This window comes from Pistacia vera, unplaced genomic scaffold, assembly GCF_008641045.1.
Source record: "Pistacia vera cultivar Batoury unplaced genomic scaffold, PisVer_v2 Contig434, whole genome shotgun sequence".
Lineage (NCBI taxonomy): Eukaryota > Viridiplantae > Streptophyta > Magnoliopsida > Sapindales > Anacardiaceae > Pistacia > Pistacia vera.
In genome coordinates, this window is record NW_022196262.1 from 326533 (window position 1) to 335947 (window position 9415).

The window sequence follows — 9415 nt, forward strand, 5'->3', positions numbered from 1 at the left end:
TTGCTCAGTTGTTGAGAAGAGTAACTGGTGTCCATCTTGGCATTCCACACTCCCATGGTTTCCTGCACAAAATTCACAAGTTATAAAAGGTGAGTGAATAGAATTTACATTCATACCTCCCAATTGGCTTTGACGTGATGCAATTTGTGCAGATAATGTGTCGAACGCATCGACTTCATGTAGACCCATTGTTCTCTTCGGCATTGCTCTCTTATTAGGCCTTTGGTAGTTATTGTTGGCCATTACCTCAAGCAATTCATAAGCCTCTTCTGGGGTCTTGTTATTTAAGGCTCCGCCTGCTACCACATCTACCATCGTTTGAATATTTGGTAGCAACCCATTGTAAAATGTTTGGATTTGTCTCCAAAACGGTAGACCATTATGTGGACATTTCCTTAACAACTCCGTGTACCTCTCCCAAGCTTCATATAGTGATTCATCATTGCCTTGCACGAAAGAGGTAATGTCATTTCTCATACTTAAGACTATACAATATTTACGATTAACTAAAAAAAAAAAAAATGAAATAAAAGCTTCAATTTAGCACGACACTAGATACTATCAATATTAAAAATCAAATATCCCCGGCAACGGGGCCAAAAACTTGATGCGTGATTTCATATACATGCAAATGTAGCAAGTGTACTAGTCGCACAAGTAATAAAGTGATGAGTGAGTATCGTTCCCACGAGGATTGGATGCTAAGCACTAAGTTTTTCTATTGTTTTCAAGTTGGAGCAATCGAATTGTTTGGATTGAAGGGAGACAAATTAAACTTAAAAATAAAGCAAAATTTCTAAATATTCAAAACTAAATCATGAAAGCAAGATTTAAAATGCGGATAAAATCAATTCAAACAAGCGGGTAGGGTTTTGATTTCATTCGGGCTCTGTGGGTTAAACCTAAGGATTATACTAATTCCATATTCACATGCATTGATTGTAAATCGAACTCTCTAAAGTGTAAAATATACCTTCTCAGGCTATATTTCCTTACTCTTCCCTATTAAACTTCCACACCCAACAAAATGAAGACTAATAGTTCAAAGCTCATTAAGCACAAAGAATCCTAAATTGATTTCATTGATTCTTAAATCTATCTCTAGCATTTAATACTACAATGGTGATTACCCAAGAAGCTTAACAAGAATTATTTCTCAATCTCATCATGTTCATCACATAAAAACAAGAAACACAGAATAATCACACAAGCAAAGCAAAATCATATGAAAATAATAATCATCAATTCTTTAACCCATTAGAATCTGAACTACATCAAAACCCTAACCCAAAATAGGTTAGTTCATGGCTAAATCAACAATACATATAAAAGAAATGAAAAATCCAAAGTTCAACATAATAAAAATACGAGAAAAGACAAGAAATCTCCCCCAATGACGAATTCATTGGTTTAATCTCGAATCTTCACCATTTGCAATCAAAGTTCACCCAAAACAAATCTAAGAAAATGTAAAAAACTGCTCTCTACTGAAAAATGAACTCCCCCTTGCTAAAATGACTAAGTTTTTCTTTTATACTTAGCCCAAAAACCTAGGTAAATGCCTAAATGAAACTGTGCGTTTTTGGAATTCGCAGACTTCGCTGCGGCGAAGAAGTGAATTAATCCCTTGTGAGCAACTCTCTTCGCTGTGGCGAACCTTCATGTGGAATTTTGAATTTATAGAATTACCCTTCGCTTGCTTCTTTGCTTGAATCTTCGATCTTCGTCACTCTCCTCATGGAAACAAGCTTTATAGTGCATCCACTCTACTTCAGAACTTTCCCAACTTCTGAGATCCGCTCACTTCTGAGTCCAAAAACTCCAATTCGCTCCTTATTTGCATAAAATGTCCATTTTAGCCTGAAACACAAAATATAATGAATTAAGTAGCAATTTAGGTCAAAATGAACTAAGAAGTATCTGAAATCCGACTAAAAAGTCTAATAAAAACAGTATAATCCATGGATTATCAACAACAAGCACCCATGTGTTGCACCAGGTTGTCACCAAACAACCTTGACAAGTGAGATCAATCAGTGCCTTTCGACAAAGTCGTTCAACACTATGATAGCCTTACTGTATTGTCTGTGCCCTAATTTTAGAACAATACTAGGGCTACGGACGTTTCTAGAATGGCCACCATATGTGCTCATAGGGTTCTCACTGTCAAAATTTAAAACACTTGATACCCTCGTCACGGTTCTACCATTCTAAGGATATATATCAATACATACAATGATGATTTACACGATATAGAATAAAATGCCTTTTATTGATCAATGACCATTATTACAAAGGGTCAATTCTACAATAATTATTGGCTCTAGGGCATTTACTCTAACACCAGGTTGTCACCAAACAACCTTGACAAGTGAGACCAGTCACTGCCTTTCGACAGGGTCGTTCAACACTATGATAGCCTTACCGTATTATCTGTGCCCTTACTTCAGAATAATACTAGGGCTACGGACGCTTCTAGAATGGCCACCATATGTGCGCATAGGGTTTTCACTGTCAAGATTTGAAACACTTGATACCCTTGTCACAGTTTTACCATTCTAAGGAGATATATCAATACATACAATGATGATTTACATGATATAGAATAAAATGCCTTGTATTGATCAATGAACATTATTACAAAGAGTCAATTCTACAATAATTGTTGGCTCTAGGGCATTTACTCTAACAGTCTCTAACTTGCACTATAGCCAATCATTCATGTATTTAATACCAAATGATCTCAAGTGTCTTTCATGCTTCTATTGTCGTCAATATGCACTTTATTGATATGCACATCTTTCCTCTCAGCTATTTCTCTAATGAGTTTGATGAGATGGAATCGTCTGAGCATGTGTTTGGACTTCTAATGAGACTGTGGTTCCCTGGCTTGAGCAATTGCTCCATTGTTGTCACAATAGATGTCTATTGGATCAAAAATTGTGGGAACCACACCAAGTTCAGTGACGAACTTCCTAATCCAGACTGCCACCTTGGTCACATCTACTAATGCAATATACTCAACCTCCACTGTAGAGTCTGCTACAGTGCTTTGCTTGGAGCTCTTCTAGCTCACTGCACCCTTATTGAGACAAAATAGAAACCCTGAGTACGATCGATAATCATCTTTGTCCGTTTGGAAACTAGCATCACTATATCCTCTCATAGTGAGCTCATCTTCCCCTCTATAAACCAAGAACATATCCTTAGTCCTCTTCAGGTACTTGAGAATGTTCTTGACAGCCATCCAGTGATGCTCACTTGGATTTGATTGATATCTACTAGAAGGACTCAAAGCACATGAGACATCAATCCAAGTACATAGCATGGCATACATGATGGATCCAATTGCTGATGCATATGGGATCCTCTTCATCCTATCTCTCTCATCTTGTGTTCTAGGACACATTTCCTTAGAGAGATAAACACCATGTGACATTTGAAGAAATCCCTTCTTGGATTCTTCCATATTGAATCTTTTCAGTACTTTGTCAATATATGAACTCTGACTTAGGCCAAGCAACCTACGCGATCTATCACGATATATCTTTATTCCAAGGATGTAGGCTGCTTCCCCTAAGTCTTTCATGGAGAAGCACTTGGATAACCAAGTCTTTACCGACTGGAAGTTCGATATATCATTCCCGATCAAAAGTATGTCATCGACATACAACACTAGGAATGCCACTGTGTTTCCACTCACTTTCTTCTAAACACAGGGCTCATCTTCGTTCTTGATAAAACTGAATTCTTTTTCGGCTTCATCAAAACGAATGTTCCAGCTTCTTAAAGCTTGCTTGAGTCCATAAATGGATCTCTACAACTTCCATACCCTATCAGCTTGCCCATCAAGAACGAAACCATCGGGTTGTGTCATATACACATCCTCTTCAAGGTTTCCGTTCAGGAAAGCTGTTTTGACATCCATTTGCCAAATCTCATAGTCATGATATGCAGCAATCGCAAGCATAATCCGGATGGATTTAATAATGGCAACTGGTGAAAAGGTTTATTCATAGTCAATACCATGAATTTGTTTGAAACCTTTGGCTACCAGTCGTGCCTTATAAGTATGCACCTGGCCATCCATGTCAGTCTTCTTCTTGAACACCTATTTACACCCTATGGGTTTTACCTCTTTAGATGGTTCCACCAGAGACCATACTTGGTTCTGGTACATGGAGTCCATCTTAGATTTCATGGCTTCAAGCCATTTAACGGAATCTGGATCCGATATAGCATCTTCGTAGGTTCTGGGTTCATCATCTTGGTAAACTAATATGTCACCATGTTGAGTCATGAGATAACTGTATCTCTTGGGCTCATGGCATACTCTCCCAGATCTATGTAGCTCTTGTGCTATCTAAGGTGGTTCACTTTGATCCACAGTTTGTGGGGTAACCTCCTCATGATGTTCAACCACTTCTTGTGGAAAATCATCTCGTCCTTCGTCTAGCATAATTTTTGGTTCTAGAACTTCATTGAGTTCTACTTTTCTCCCACTAGTACTTCTTAGAAAAAAATCCTTCTCTAGGAAGACACCAGAACGAGCAACAAAAATTTTGTGCTCTTCTGGGTGGTAGAAATAGTATCCTTTGGTCTCCTTTGGATACCCCACAAATATACATTTACAGGATTTTTGGCCCAACTTGTTCGAAGTTAATTTCTTAACATAAGCTTCGCAACCCCAAATCCTTAGATAAGACAAGTTGGGCTTTAACCCACTCTATAGTTGATATGGAGTCTTATCTACAGACTTTGACGGCACACGGTTCAAAATGTGAGTCACAGTCTCTAAGGCATAGCCCCAGAATGATGCAGGTAAATCACTAAAACTCATCATGGGCCTAACCATGTCAAGTAAGGTCTTATTCCTACCTTCAGAAACTCTATTGTGTTGGGGTGTATATGGAGGGGTGAGTTCTGATGCTATCCCACATTCCTTCAGGTATTCAGAAAACCCTGAGCTTATGTATTCACCTCCTCGATCCGACCAAAGAGCTTTAATACTTTTGCCCAACATATTCTGTACTTCATTCCTGAATTCTTTGAACTTATCAAAGGCTTCAGATTTATGTCTCATACGGTAGACATAACCGTATCTACTGAAATCATCAATAAATATGATGAAGTATGAATATCCACCTCTGGCTTCAACTGTTAGTGGACCACATACATCACTATGGATGATGCCTAACAGTTCAGTAGCCCTTTCACCTTGTCTTGTGAAAGGATGGTCATCTTGCCTAATAGGCATAACTTGCATACCTCAAATGAATGAAAGTCAAAAGGGTCCAAAACTCCATCCCTTTGAAGTTTTCCAATGCGAGTCTTATTAACATGACCTAATCTACAGTGCCAGAGGTTTGTCTGGTTTTGATCGCTATGTTTAGCTTTCTTGGTTTCAACATTGAGAATATCTTTATTGTTTAAATCAAGAACATATAATCCATTAGATAACCTAGCAATTCCAAATGGAATACCATTATAACTAAAGGATAACAGTCCATTAGATATCTTAAAATGATAACCTATATTATCCAAAGCGGATACTGAAATAATATTTCTAGAAACAGAAGGTATGTGATAACAGTTATGTAGTTCCAACAACAAGCCAGTAGGCAAAGATAAACAGTAAGTCCTTACAGTCAATGTAGCCACATGTGTCCATTTCCATCTCGTAGGTCCACCTCTCCCTTGGCAAGCACTCTACTCTGCCTTAGTCCCTACACATCAGCACAAATATGAGTACCACATCTAGTGTCAATGACCCAAGATGTTGAGGGAGAGAAGTTAATCTCAATCATAAATATACCTAAAGTCGTACCATCTGACTTCTTCTTGCTTGCGAGGAAAGCCTTGCAGTGTTTCCTCCAATGGCCAAGCTTGCCGTAAAAGAAGCAGACTACTTTACCCTTCCCTATGCCACTCTCAGGCCCAAGAGCAACCTGTCCTTTAGGCTTGGTCTTGGTTTGGCCTTGGCCTTACCCTTGTCGTTTCCCTTTCCTTTATTGACAACAACCAGTAAAATAGGCTTGGACTTCTTTAAGTCCTACTCTGCAGTCCTCAGCATGTTCAAAAGCTTTGACAGGGTTTTTACCATTGTGCTTGAAGTTCATTATGAATGGTGCATAAGAGTCAGGCAAGAATTGCAGAATTAAATCCATTTGTAATTCTGCATCCAACTCAAATCCGAAAGTCTCAAGCCTCTCTATGTACTCAATCATCTTGAGCACATAAGGACCAACTTGGGCTCCTTAGTCAGACGACTTCCAAACAGTGTTTTTGACACCTTGTACCTCTCATGTTTAGCATTCCCTTCGAAAAGCTCCTTGAGGTGTAGAATAATGGCAGCAGCGTCCGTATTCTCATGCTGTTTTTGCAGCACTGGTGTCATCGATGCTAACATCAAGCATTGAATACTATCAGCATCATCAAGGAACTTTCAATAAGTATCATTTACTTCCTAATTGGCATCAGGATTAGGCTCAGCCATGTATGGCTTTTCAAGGATATACAATTTCTTTTCTGACTTGAGTATAATCCAAAGATTACGATACCAGTCTGAGAAATTGGATCCATCCAACCTGTTTTCTTTCTCGATTATCGGTCGCATGTTCATAATGCTCATTTTGGTGAATCTACAATTGCAGAAAAGATAAAGTTATTATAAAGTTCATTATTATTTAATATGGTTTTTTATTAAATGATGCTCCCACTATTTTTCTCAAGTCAATAGCCCTCACTATTAACTCGGGAAAGCCCTTTGACTTTCCTAGTGGACTGAGATCCCATCTTGCCCATTTCAAACCTTCGCTTTGGCGAACAAGCCAAAATGAGTTGATTAGGTAGGCCAACAAACTTAATCCACACCAGTTGATAACTCCTACTATCAACCTCAAATGTGAAGAAGCCAACAAGCCAATCACACAATCCAATGGCCCCAACCACCGTCCTCAAGTGTGATTCTCAGTATCAATAGAATGGACACTTCATGCCACTGTGTACACACAATATGTGTACTTCTCTACTTTGCCTATGACGCATTTATCAACCTTCGCTTTGGCGAACAAGCAAAATTGTCATTTTAAGTCAATACATCACCATTAAGGAAAACTCCAATGAATTTTAACCTCCCACTAGTAGAAGTGTACCCTTCGCTTTGGCGAACAAGGTTCTGATGAATAGTGGTTTGATTAAAACCATGGTGATGGAAGGCATACGTGACTTAATTTTCTTTAATTGAGGGTTTATTATTTAATGTCTCACCAGATTATTATCTTTGTTAGAATAACATTGTTTGGCATGTTATTGAATATTCAACCTTAGCATGCATTCTAAACAAAATATTAAAACGTGCCGACATTTTGCATTCTCATCAGCCATGTACTTATTTGCTTCCTAAATGTACTCATTATTATTCTATTTTTATTTAGGATGCAAATGGAGGCGTTAAATGCAAAACAGAATTAATTAAGTGAATTTGGATAGTTTTGACATCGTTTCATAATCTTGGCATGACTCTCTCATCAAAGCTCTGATTGAGATGATTCAAAATGCTGTGGAATGCTAAGAAAGAGATATACAACGTTCATGTTTTGAGTTTGGAGAGATACTCGCTGCATAAAGGTTGTAATCGGGCTTGAAATTGATGCACCTGCACTACCGACGTTCTGGAACATTCTGCCTTGTCATGCAATTCAAATAGGCAAATTATTACAAGACGTTTTGAAGACCTGTGGCACACAAGTTAAAACTAGAATCACCACTTTCCTATTTTGTATTAAGACTTTATTTTATTTACAATTACTCAGATTAGGATAAATGTGATTTTGGGATTTTAGAATATTTTTAGGAGATTTAAATTTAGTAGAATTAAAATTCGAATTGGATATTTGGAGAGAGGGATCAGATTAGGGATTACACACATAACACACACACTTCTCCCTCCCATCTTCTGCAACTTTTCCTCTGTAATTTCATGATGGCCATGTGTGGCTAATTTTTATAACTTGGTCGAAGGAAACAAGACCTCAGAATCAATAAACTGTGAGATCTAACCTGTTTTTCTTTTGTGTTCAATTTATGTTTGAGTATTGGATGTTCTTCTATGCATATTTTCATGATTGTTGTGTTTAATTACTAGGAGGCCTACTAGTTTATTATTTGTTGCAATCTACTGCTAAGTTATATATCAAATCCGTAATTGTTTGATCCCTCTAACTTGTGAAGTAATTAGGGTTTAAGAATTTGCTGTGTCGGGAATTATTAAGTCTTAAGAAGAACATTTGACTGAATTAAATGCAACCGCTAGAGTTTGTGTTGTTTAGCTTCATCGATCTCTCTAAGTCTTAAGGCTACCACTAGATTAAATCTTTAGCGCTTGTCTAGGGTTGTTTAGTAGTAAGGTTAATTAGATCGCTTGTTTCTTAATTAATTACAACTAAGGAGAGATAGGAAAATAGTTCCAACGGTGAATATTCAGGGTATGAATTGATTTATTTTTGTATCGATGATCAGTTTTATTATTCCGATTGTGGATGTTGACTTAGACCAAGGTTTGTTATTTTGATTGATTGATTGATTAATTTGAATTGTTGTTTTCCTAAAATTGTTTCTATTTAACTCAAAACTCCCCAGCCTTGTTCACGTGACATTAAACTCGGCTAGACACTCTTCGTGGGAACGATCTGTACTCACACTACTATGTGTATTTTTAGGATTTTAATTTTGGGTGCCTATGACAGCATGCCAATGACCCAACTAAAATCGATTTCCTTGAGCCTAGAGGAATCGGTAGGTCACCTAAGGGTCCTGTAATGAATATCTTGAGTCTTCAAGTACGATTGCCTCTTCCTTTGCTCCGCCTCAAGTACATTACAAAAACATCATACTGAATTTACAATAAAATTAATCTTAAAGTAATTTTACTTCAATAAATTTAGAAACCTCGATTTACATTCGAGGGGAATGAGATGAGAAGAGAATGTACATCGAGGGGAGGAAGGAAGGCAAGACATGCAGGCCCTATTTTAAAACTTACAACCATACATACCCAAAAATAATTTAAAACATCCACCATAGGTCATAGGGCTCATGTATCGGGCACCATGCAATATACAAATAAGTACATGGCATACATTTCAAAAACAATCAATTTTTGAATTGGGTGGGTTTATTATTAATTACCTTCTTATATGTGCAGAATGGTTATTGGCTTTATAGGTTATTAAAAACAACAGTTTGGTCCCTTCGCGAAAAACACAGAATTGGGACAGCAACTTTGTCGCCGCTGTGAAACAAGCAACCCTGAAAATTCCAATAAGAACGTTGCCATGGCAAAGTTCTTATTTTGCCATGGCAAAGTCTGGAAATCCCAAAAAATACAGTTCGCGTTTTTGCAGTTTTTCATGTA

General features: G+C 37.6%; 1 non-coding gene across 1 annotated transcript; it reads left to right on the plus strand.

Moving 5' to 3' along the window:
- The first annotated feature begins 373 nt into the window (after positions 1–373).
- LOC116143930 lies at positions 374–480 on the plus strand. The gene has a single exon (XR_004130191.1). It is a non-coding gene; the product is annotated as a small nucleolar RNA R71 (small nucleolar RNA).
- Positions 481–9415: the final 8935 nt, after the last annotated feature.